The 11,001-nt window shown below is 38.4% G+C and overlaps 1 non-coding gene across 1 annotated transcript; it reads left to right on the plus strand.

Moving 5' to 3' along the window:
• The first annotated feature begins 1,433 nt into the window (after positions 1 to 1,433).
• On the plus strand, positions 1,434 to 1,537 carry LOC127745270 (small nucleolar RNA R71). Its single transcript, XR_008006467.1, has one exon. It is a non-coding gene; the product is annotated as a small nucleolar RNA R71 (small nucleolar RNA).
• The last annotated feature ends 9,464 nt before the right edge of the window (positions 1,538 to 11,001 follow it).

Consider the following 11,001-nt stretch of genomic DNA (forward strand, 5'->3'; position numbering starts at 1 on the left):
GCACGTCACAGTCATTCAATCATTGAATCCTACTCAGAATACCACAGACAAGGTTAGACCTTCCGAATTCTCTTGAATGCCGCCATCAGTTCCAGCCTATACCACGAAGATTCCGATTAAAGAATCCAAGAGATATTCACCCAATCGAAGGTAGAACAGAGGTGGTTGTCAGTCACATGTTCATAGGTGAGAATGATGATGAGTGTCACAAATCATCACATTCATCAAGTTGAAGAACAAGTGATATCTTAGAACAAGAACAAGCGGAATTGAATAGAAGAACAATAGTAATTGCATTAATACTCGAGGTACAGCAGAGCTCCACACCTCTTGGGCAAAGTATGGACTATCATATATTGCTGGAAAGCCCAGGATGTCTACTTTCCAATGCCGTTGAGAGCGCGCCAATTGGGCTTCTGTAGCTCCAGAAAATCCACTTCGAGTGCAGGGAGGTCAGAATCCAACAGCATCTGCAGTCCTTTTCAGTCTCTGAATCAGATTTTTGCTCAGGTCCCTCAATTTCAGCCAGAAAATACCTGAAATCACAGAAAAACACACAAACTCATAGTAAAGTCCAGAAAAGTGAATTTTAACTAAAAACTAATAAAAATGTACTAAAAACTCAACTCAAACTACTAAAAACATACTAAAAACAATGCCAAAAAGCGTACAAATTATCCGCTCATCAACTCTCTCTTTGGATTCTCTTCTGTATTGCTTGGGATAGTACTAGGAGGAGTTTCAGTAACTCTTTTACTCAGCTGACCCACTTGTGCCTCCAAATTTCTGATGGAGGACCTTGTCTCAGTCATGAAACTGAGAGTGACCTTAGATAGATCAGAAACTATGTTTGCTAAGCCAGAGCGGCTCTGGTCAGAATTCTCTATCTGTAGCTGAGAAGATTATGGAAAAGGCTTTCTATTGCCAAACCTATTTCTCCCACCATTATTGTTATTAAAGCCTTGTTGAGGCTTCTGTTGATCCTTCCATGAGAAATTTGGATGATTTTTCCATAAAGGATTATAGGTGTTTCCATAGGATTTTCCCATGTAATTCACCTCTTCCATTGCAAGATTCTCAGGATCATAAGCTTCTCCTTCAGCGGAGGCTTCTTTAGTACTGCCGGATGCAGCTTGCAATCTAGTCAGATTCTGAGAAATCATATTGACTTGCTGAGTCAATATTTTATTCTGAGCCAGTATGACATTCAGAGTATCAATCTCAAGAACTCCTTTCTTCTGAGTCATCCCATTATTAACAGGATTTCTTTCAGAAGTGTACATGAACTGGTTATTTGCAACCATCTCAATGAGTTCCTAGGCTTCTGCAGGTGTTTTCAGATGAAGAGATCCACCAGCAGAATGGTCCAATGACATCTTGGACAATTCAGACAGACCATCATAGAATATACATATGTGCTCCATTTTGGAAGAATGTCAGAAGGACACCTTTTGGTTAATTGCTTGTATCTTTCCCAAGCTTCATAGAGAGATTCACCTTTCTTCTGTTTCAAGGTTTGGACTTCCACTCTAAGCTTGCTCATCTTCTGAGGTGGAAAGAATTTGGTCAAGAAAGCATTGACCAAATTGTCTCAAGAGTTCAAGATTTCTCTAGGTTGTGAGTCCAACCATATCCTAGCTCTGTCTCTTATAGCAAAAGGGAAAAGCATACGTCTGTAGACCTCGGGATCAACCCCATTGGTCTTAACAGTATCACAGATCTGCAAGAATTCAGCTAAGAATTGATGAGGATCTTCCGATGGAAGTCCATGAAACTTGCAATTTAACTACATTAGAGAAACTAATTGAGGCTTAAGCTCAAAGTTGTTTGCTCCAATGGCAGGAATTAAGATGCTTCTTCCATAGAAGTTGGAAGTTGGTGCAGTATAGTCACCAAGCATCTTCCTTGCATCTCTGGTATTGTTGTTGGGTTTGGCTGCCATGTCTACTTCTTTTTTGAAATTTTCTGTAAGGTCCTCTCCGAAGTGTTGTGCTTTAGCTTCTCGTAGCTTCCTCTTCAGGGTCCTTTCATGTTCAGGATCAGCTTTAACAAGAATGTTTTTATCCCTGTTTCTGCTCATATGAAAAAGAAAAGAACAAAGGGAGTAGTAGAATCTTCAATGTCACAGTATAAAGATTCCTTGATGTGTTAGAAGACAATAAGAATAGAGGAATGAGGTAGAGAGAGAATAAGAAAAATTCAAACATAGAGGGAGAGATGGGGTTTGAATTATAAGTAGAAGAGAAGTGTTAGCAAATAAATAGAAAGAGATAAAGGAGAGAGTATTCGCAAATTAAAACTAAAATAATTAGTTAATTAAAAAGATTTTTGAAAAAGTTGTTAGTGATTTTCGAAAATTGGAAGTGGAAAAGTGGTTAGGTGATTTTGAAAAAGATAAGAAATAGTAATTAGTTGAAAAAGATTTGAAAATAATTTTGAAAAGATAAGAAGTTAGAAAAAGATTTTGAAATTAAAATTTTAAAAAGATAAGATTGAAATTTATTTTGAAAAAAAAATTAAAAAGATTTGATTTCTAAAATTAATGTTGATGACTTGACTAACAAGAAACTAAAAGATATAATTCTAGAATTTAAAGATTGAACATTTCTTAACAAGAAAGTAACAAACTTGAAATTTTTTAATCAACACATTAGTTTGTTAGCAAGGATTTTCGAAAATATAAGCTTAAGAAAAAGATTTTTGAAAAATTAGTTTGAAAATTTTCAAAAACATAAAAAAATGAAAGATGAACGTTTAAAATATGTTTGATGTAAAAAATTATGAATCAAAACAAGAAAAATTGAAAAAAATTTGAATTGGAAATGAAATTACCTCCCTTGTGTCATCCTGGAGTTAAACGCCCATAATACTATCCATTCTGGCATTTAACGCCCACTTGGCTGCCTCTTTGAGCATTTAACGCCCAGCCAGATACCCTGGCTGGCGTCAAACGCTAGGAATCCTTCTTTACTAGGCGTTAAACGCCCATTATGCTATCCTTACTAGCGTTTAACGCCAGCCAGGCACCAGACACCCTTTTCTGGCATTAAACGCCAATCTGTCTGCCCATTTTGGCGTGTAACACCCAGAATGCTGCCATTTTGGGCGTTTAACGCCCAAATGCTACCTTTACTGGCGTTAAACACCCAGAATGATAGTCATTCTGGTGTTTAACGCCCAAAGTGCCTCTTCACTGGAATTTTAACGCCAGTGAGCTTTTTATGTTCTGATCCTTCATTTCTCTATATTATTTACTAAAAAGATATAAAATATTTTTTTTATTTTTGAATATTTAATGAGGAGAGAGAAAAATAACAAAATGAATCAAAACATAAAAATTTAAGATCAAAACAAATAATGCATGCAAGAACACTTTAAAGATCATGATGACATCAAGAACATATTTTTGAAAATTTTTAAGAAAGGAAAGACATGCAAGACAGCAAACTTAGAAATTTTTAATGTTTAGACACTATGACTTCGAAAATGCACAAGAAAAACAAGAAAAGACACAAAACAAGAAAAATTAAAGATCAAACAAGGAAAATCATCAAGAACAACTTGAAGATCAAAGAAGAACACAATGCATGAATTTTTGAAAATTTTAAGAACTTAAATTAAAAAAAAATGCAGTTGACACCAAACTTAAAATTTGACACTAGACTCAAACAAGAAAGAAGATTACCCAATCTAAGCAACAAGATGAACCGTCAGTTGTCCAAACTCCAACAATCCAGCAACAAGAAAGAAGATTACCCAAAAACTTGGTGCACAAAATTGCAATCACACTTTTGCAACTCTGCACAACTAACCAGCAAGTGCACTGGGTCGTCCAAGTAATAAAACCTTACGCGAGTAAGGGTCGATCCCACAGAGATTGTCGGCTTGAAGCAAGCTATGGTCATCTTGTAAATCTTAGTCAGGCGAATTCAAATGGTTATGAGGTTTTGATAATTAAAGATAAATAAAATGTAAATTAAAATAAAGATACTTATGTAATTCATTGGTGGGAATTTCAGATAAGTGTTTGGAGATGCTTGCTTCCTTCTGAACCTCTACTTTCCTATTGTTTTCATCCAATCATGCGTGCTCCCTTCCATGGCAAGCTGTATGTTGGTGGATCACCGTTGTCAATGGCTACCATCCGTCCTCTCAGTGAAAATGGTCCAGGTACGGTTTCTGCACGGTTAATCATCCATCCTATTCGGAGTACCACAGACAAGGTTTAGACTTTTCGGATCTCAGGAATGCTGACAATTGGTTATAGCCTATACCACGAAGGTTCTAATCTCACGGATTCAAATGCTTTGTTGTCAGGAGAGGAAAGTTAAATATGTGAACCAGAGACCCAAGAGACTATACTCCGGCTGTCGTCCAATGACTACGTTGAACATCATGTAGACCGCTTGTGGTTGTCAGGCACGCGGATCTTGGCTAAGCGAGTAACGAAGATAGTGGGTGATTGTCACGGGTCATCCCTTCATTCTAACTTAACTGAATTAAGTACGAGAGTATATCTTGGAGAAGAAGTAAGCATGAATTGAAAGAGAAACAATAGTACTTGCATTAATTCTTGAAGAACAACAGAGCTCCTCACCTTAATCTATGAGATGTAGAAACTCCACCATAGGAAATACATAAGAGAAAAAGGTCTAGGCATGGCTGTATGGCCAGCCTCCTTCCAAGTGATCAAAAGATCAAAAGATGATCCCCAAAAGATAATAAAATACAATAGTCAAAAGTGCTATTTATACTAAACTAGCTATTAGGGTTTACAGAAAATAAGTAACTAGGTGCAGATAGTGCAGAAATCTACTTTCGGAGCCCACTTGATGTGTGTTTGGGCTAGATTTGAAGTTTTCACGTGCATAGGCCATTCTTGGAGTTAAAAGCCAGCTTGGATGCCAGTTTGGGCGTTTAACTCCAGTTCCGGCGTTTAACACCAGAAAAAGGTCTCTGGTGAGCGTTTGAACATCAGTTTGGGCCATCAAATCTCGGGAAAAGTATGAACTATTATACATTGCTGGAAAGCCCAAGACGTCTACTTTCCAAAGCAATTGAGAGCACGCCAATTGGGCTTCTGTAGCTCTAGAAAATCCACTTCGAGTGCAGGAGGGTCAGAATCCAACAGCATCTGCAGTCCTTTCTCAGCCTTTGAATCAGATTTTTTGCTTAGGTCCCTCATTTTAAGCCAGAAAATACCTGAAATCACAGAAAAATACACAAACTCCTAGTAAAGTCCAGAAATGTGATTTTTGCATAAAAACTAATAAAAATATACTAAAAAATGACTAAAACATATTAAAAACTACCTAAAAACAATGTCAAATAGCGTATGAATTATCTGCTCATTAGCCGGGAACAAGGAGTTGAGCATCGAACCCTCACCGAAAGTGTATCCACTTTATTTGCTCAAGTGTATAGGGTTGATCACTTAATTCTCTCCTAATCATGCTTTCCAAGATTTGTTTTTCATCTAACAATTAACAATTATTCCATGCATGCATACAATTATCATGAGGTCTTTCCACAAGGTTGTAATGGGGTTAGGATCAAGGTAGGATGCATATGGTCAAGAGAGTTTGAAATTTGAACCTTTGATTAACTTAAGCTTCCCACCTAACCTATATCAACCTATACAAATTCAAAGCTAGCCTTACTTCCCATTCTTCACTTTTTCACACACTCATGTATTCTCTTTTGATCACCATACATATGCATTGGTTATTATTGAACTTCACTTTGGAGAATTTTGTCCCCTTTTATTCCTTTTCTTTTTTTCCTTTTTTTTCTATTTGTGTGTGTGTGTATATATATATATATATGTTGTTTTCCTCTTTTTCTTTTTTATGTAATTATATACAAAGGTATTAATGCATGTGGGTTAAACATAATTCATACATGAGTATGTACCCAATTCCCAAAAATTTTGACAAAAATTATCAAAACACACTTTTATCCCAACCAATGTCCTAAGTTTTCCCACTCTTGAATGCTACACACACTCACTAGCCTAAGCTAATCAAAGATCCAAATAAAGAACATTTATTATTTTTCGCTTTAAGGCTTGTAATGTGCTAAAATTAAGAACAGGAGGAGATTAAAATAATTTCAAAATTGGCTAACAATGGAAGATAGAAGGTAGGCTATTTGGGTTAAGTGAGCTAATAAAATAATTGCCTCAATCATATAAATGCATGTATACATAAAGTAATGGACATAGAGAATCAAACAAATCAAAGATTACAATCATAGAAAGAGAATAATACACACAAGAATGGAAATAAGTGGTTATAAGATGTAACCATACAATTAAGGCTCAAAACTCACATGCTTGTGTTCTTAGCTCAAAAACCATGTTCCAAAATAAATTCTTCAAGCAAGTTTGACACAACATTTTCTTAATTTTTTTTTTCAAATTGGTAGGGTGCCCTAAAAATAATTTCTTGGAAAAGAGGCCGTCACCCTATCCAGGTAGTCCTACCATGCAACGAAAGTGTTCAAAACAAAAACTAACCATGCAATTTATCCTAATCAATAAAAGAAAATCAAATTATGGGTGTTGAAAGAAAAGGGTTGTTACCTACGGATGTCGGTAAACGACCTCCCCACACTTTAGAAGTTTGCACGGTCCTCCGTGCTATTAGTAATGAGCAAAGTGGGATTGGGGTCGCCACTTCCATCATCCATCTCTTGAGTGCTTAAGTCGCTTTGGTCTAAACTGGAAATGGAAATGTCTGGCTCTTCCATAGGCGGATTAACAAAACTCCAGAGCTTCTTCATGTAAGCAAATCGGCATTGGTTACGCCGCTCATATCGATCCATCTTTTAAGTATGCTCGAGAAGCAGTTGGCGGGATGACTTCTGTGATGCTGATGAAGTGGTAGAAATGGTGTGAGAGAAAGTCATGTCAAGGCTTGTGGTGTCCGTGGGAGGCTTGAGATATTTTCCGCTCGGAACGATATCGCCCTTTGCCGAAATTATTGCCTTCATGTCCTTGGAATCGTGAGGAACATCAGCAGCAACAACCAAATCTGATACCAAGGCAGGAAATGGGAGGTTACCCTTAGCTTGGACACGACCCATTGCTTGTCTGATGAGGAGAGGGATATTGACCAGCCTCTTAGTGAGTATACACCAAACAAGGAGGGCTAAATCCGTCGTGATGGAAGACTCATGAGTACTTGGAAGCACGTAGTGGGACAAAATCTGAGCACACGCTCGAGCTTCCACAGTAAGCACGCGTGCGTCAATGCACTTAGGTCGGGGCCTAAGTCTCTCACGGGTCTAAAATGTCTCTGGTTGGACAATGACCCTAAGGATCGAATCCCAATCGAAGTCGCTTGTGCAGTGTGGTGCATGAAATTGTGATCATCAATGGCGCCATCAACATGGTACGCTCAATTGCAATCTCAACTCTATATCACAACTTCGCACAACTAACCAGCAAGTGCACTGGGTCGTCCAAGTAATAAACCTTACGCGAGTAAGGGTTGATCCCACGGAGATTGTTGGTATGAAGCAAGCTATGGTCATCTTGTAAATCTCAGTTAAGCGGACTCAAATGGTTATGGAGGATAACATAAAACATAAAATAAAGATAGAGATACTTATGCAATTCATTGGTGAGAATTTCAGATAAGTGTATGGAGATGGTTTGTCCCTTCCGTCTCTCTGCTTTCCTACTGTCTTCATCCAATCCTTCTTACTCTATTCCATGGCAAGCTGTATGTAGGGTTTCACTGTTGTCAATGGCTACCTCCCATCCTCTCAGTGAAAATGTTCAACGTGCTCTGTCACAGCACGACTATTCAGCTGTCGGTTCTCGATCATGTCGGAATAGAATCCAGTGATTCTTTTGCGTCTGTCACTAACGCCCCACAATTGCAAGTTTGAAGCTCGTCACAGTCATTCAATCCTTGAATCCTACTCAAAATACCACAGATAAGGATTAGACCTTCCGGATTCTCTTGAATGCCGCCATCAATTCTAACTTATACCATGAAGATTCCAATTAAGAAATCCAAGAGATAAACATTCAAGCCTTGTTTGCTTGTAGAAGAGAAGTGGTTGTCAGGCACGCGTTCATAAGTGAGAATGATGATGAGCGTCACATAATCATCACATTCATCATGTTCTTGGGTGCAAATGAATATCTTAGAACAAGAATAAGTTGAATTGAATAGAAGAACAATAGTAATTACATTAATACTCGAGGTACAGCAGAGCTCCACACCTTAATCTATGGTGTGTAGAAACTCCACCGTTGAAAATACATAAGAACAAGGTCTAGGCATGGCCGAATGGCCAGACTCCCAAAGAGGGTTCAATCATAAAAACATGATCAAAAGATTCAAGTGATCAAAAGACCTATAATACAATAGCAAAAGGTCCTACTTATAGAGAACTAGTAGCTAGGGTTTACAGAAATGAGTAAATGACATAAAAATCCACTTCCGGGCCCACTTGGTGTGTGCTTGGGCTGAGCATTGAAGCATTTTCTTGTTGAGACTCTTCTTGGAGTTAAACGCCAGCTTTTGTGCCAGTTTGGGCGTTTAACTCCCATTCTTGTGCCAGTTCCGGCGTTTTACGCTAGAATTCTTGAGCTGACTTGGAACGCCTATTTGGGCCATCAAATCTCGGGCAAAGTATGGACTATTAAACATTGCTGGAAAGCCCAGGATGTCTACTTTCCAACACAGTTGAGATCGTGCCAATTGGGTTTCTGATGCTCCAGAATATCCACTTCGAGTGCAGGGAGGTCAGAATCCAACAGCATCTGCAGTCCTTTTCAGCCTCTGAATCAGATTTTTGCTCAGGTCCCTCAATTTCAGCCAGAAAATACCTGAAATCACAGAAAAACACACAAACTCATAGTAAAGTCCAGAAAAGTGAATTTTAACTAAAAAATAATAAAAATATAACAAAAAAAACTAAGACATACTAAAAACATACTTAAAACAATGCCAAAAAGTGTACAAATTATCCGCTCATCACAACACCAAACTTAAATTGTTGCTTGTCCCTAAGCAACTGAAGATCAAATAAGAATAAAAGAAGAGAATATGCAATGAATTCCAAAAACATCTATGAAGATCAGTATTAATTATATGAGCGGGGCTTTTAGCTTTTTGCCTCTGAACAGTTTTGGCATCTCACTTTATCCTTTGAAATTCAGAATGGTGGGCTTCTATAGGAACTCAGAATCCAGATAGTGTTATTGATTCTCCTAGTTAATTATGATGATTCTTGAACATAGCTACTTTATAAGTCTTGGCCGTGGCCCAAAGCACTCTGTCTTCCAGTATTACCACCGGATACATACATGCCACAGACACATAACTGGGTGAACCTTTTCAGATTGTGACTCAGCTTTGCTAGAGTCCCCAATTAGAAGTGTCCAGGGTTCTTAAGCACACTCTTTTTGCCTTGGATCATAACTTTATTATTTTTTTTCTTTTTCTTTTTCCTTCCTTTTTTTTGAATTCAATGCTTTTTCTTACTTCAAGAATCATTTTTTATGATTTTTCAGATTCTCAGTAACATGTCTCCTTTTTCATCATTCTTTCAAGAGCACACATTCATGAACAACAAATTCCAAAGACATATGCACTGTTCAAGCATACATTCAGAAGTCAAAGTATTGCCACCACATCAAAATAATTAATCTGTTATAAAATTCAAAATTCATGCAATTCTTCTCTTTTCCAATTAAGAACATTTTTTTAAGAAAGGTGATGGATTCATAGGACATTCATAACTTTAAGGCATAGACACTAAGACACTAATGATCATAAGACACAAACATAGATAAACATAAGCATGAAAATTCGAAAAACAGGAAATTAAAGAACAAGGAGATTAAAGAACGGGTCCACCTTAGTGATGACGGCTTGTTCTTCCTCTTGAAGATCTTATAGAGTGCTTGAGCTCCTCAATGTCTCTTCCTTGCCTTTGTTGCTCCTCTCTCATGACTCTTTGATCTTCTCTAATTTCATGGAGGAGAATGAAATGTTCTTGGTGATCCACCCTTAGTTGTCCCATGTTGGAACTCAATTCTCTTAGGGAGGTGTTGATTTGCTCCCAATAGTTTTGTGGAGGAAAGTGCATCCCTTGAGGCATCTCAGGGATTTCATGATGAGTGGGATCTCTTGTTTGCTCCATCCTCTTCTTAGTGATATCCATGAGGACTTGGTCTAACCTTTGATCAAAGTTGACCCTTTTTGAGTTTGAAAGGGACCTCGGGGATCACCTTTTTCATGGCCACAACTTCATAGAAGTGGTCTTCATGCACTCTTGAGATGAATCTCTCCATCTCCCATGACTCGGAGGTGGAAGCTTTTGCCTTCCCTTTCCTCTTTCTAGAGGTTTCTCCGGCCTTAGGTGCCATAAATGGTTATGGAAAAACAAAAAGCAATGCTTTTACCACACCAAACTTAGAAGGTTTGCTCGTTCTCGAGCAAAAGAAGGAAGAAGAGAGTAGAAAAAGAAGAAATGGAGGAGATGGAGGTGGCCTTGTGGTTCGGCCAAGGGGGAGAAGTAGTATTTAGGTTGTGTGAAAATGAAGTAGTGAAGATGGGTTTATATAGGAGTGGAGAGGGGGTGTATGGTTCGGCCATTATGGGTGGGTTTGGGAGGGAAAGTGGTTTGAATTTGAATGGTGAGGTAGGTGGGGTTTTATGAAGGATGGATGTGAGTGGTGAAGAGAATAGTGGGATTTGATAGGTGAGGGGTTTTTGGGGAAGAGGTGTTGAGGTGATTGGTGAATGTGTGAAGAAGAAAGAGAGTGGTGGGGTAGGTGGGGATCCTGTGGGGTCCACAGATCCTGAGGTGTCAAGGAAAATTCATCCCTGCACCAAGTTGCAAGCAAAAATGCTCCCTTATGCCAATTCTGGCGTTAAACACCGGGCTGGTGCCCATTTCTGGCGTTTAACGCCAGCTTCTTGCCCTTTCCTGGCGTTTAACGCCAGTCTGGTGCCCCTTTCTGGCGTTAAACGCCCA

Source organism: Arachis duranensis, chromosome 2 (genome assembly GCF_000817695.3).
Source record: "Arachis duranensis cultivar V14167 chromosome 2, aradu.V14167.gnm2.J7QH, whole genome shotgun sequence".
NCBI classification, from domain to species: domain Eukaryota; kingdom Viridiplantae; phylum Streptophyta; class Magnoliopsida; order Fabales; family Fabaceae; genus Arachis; species Arachis duranensis.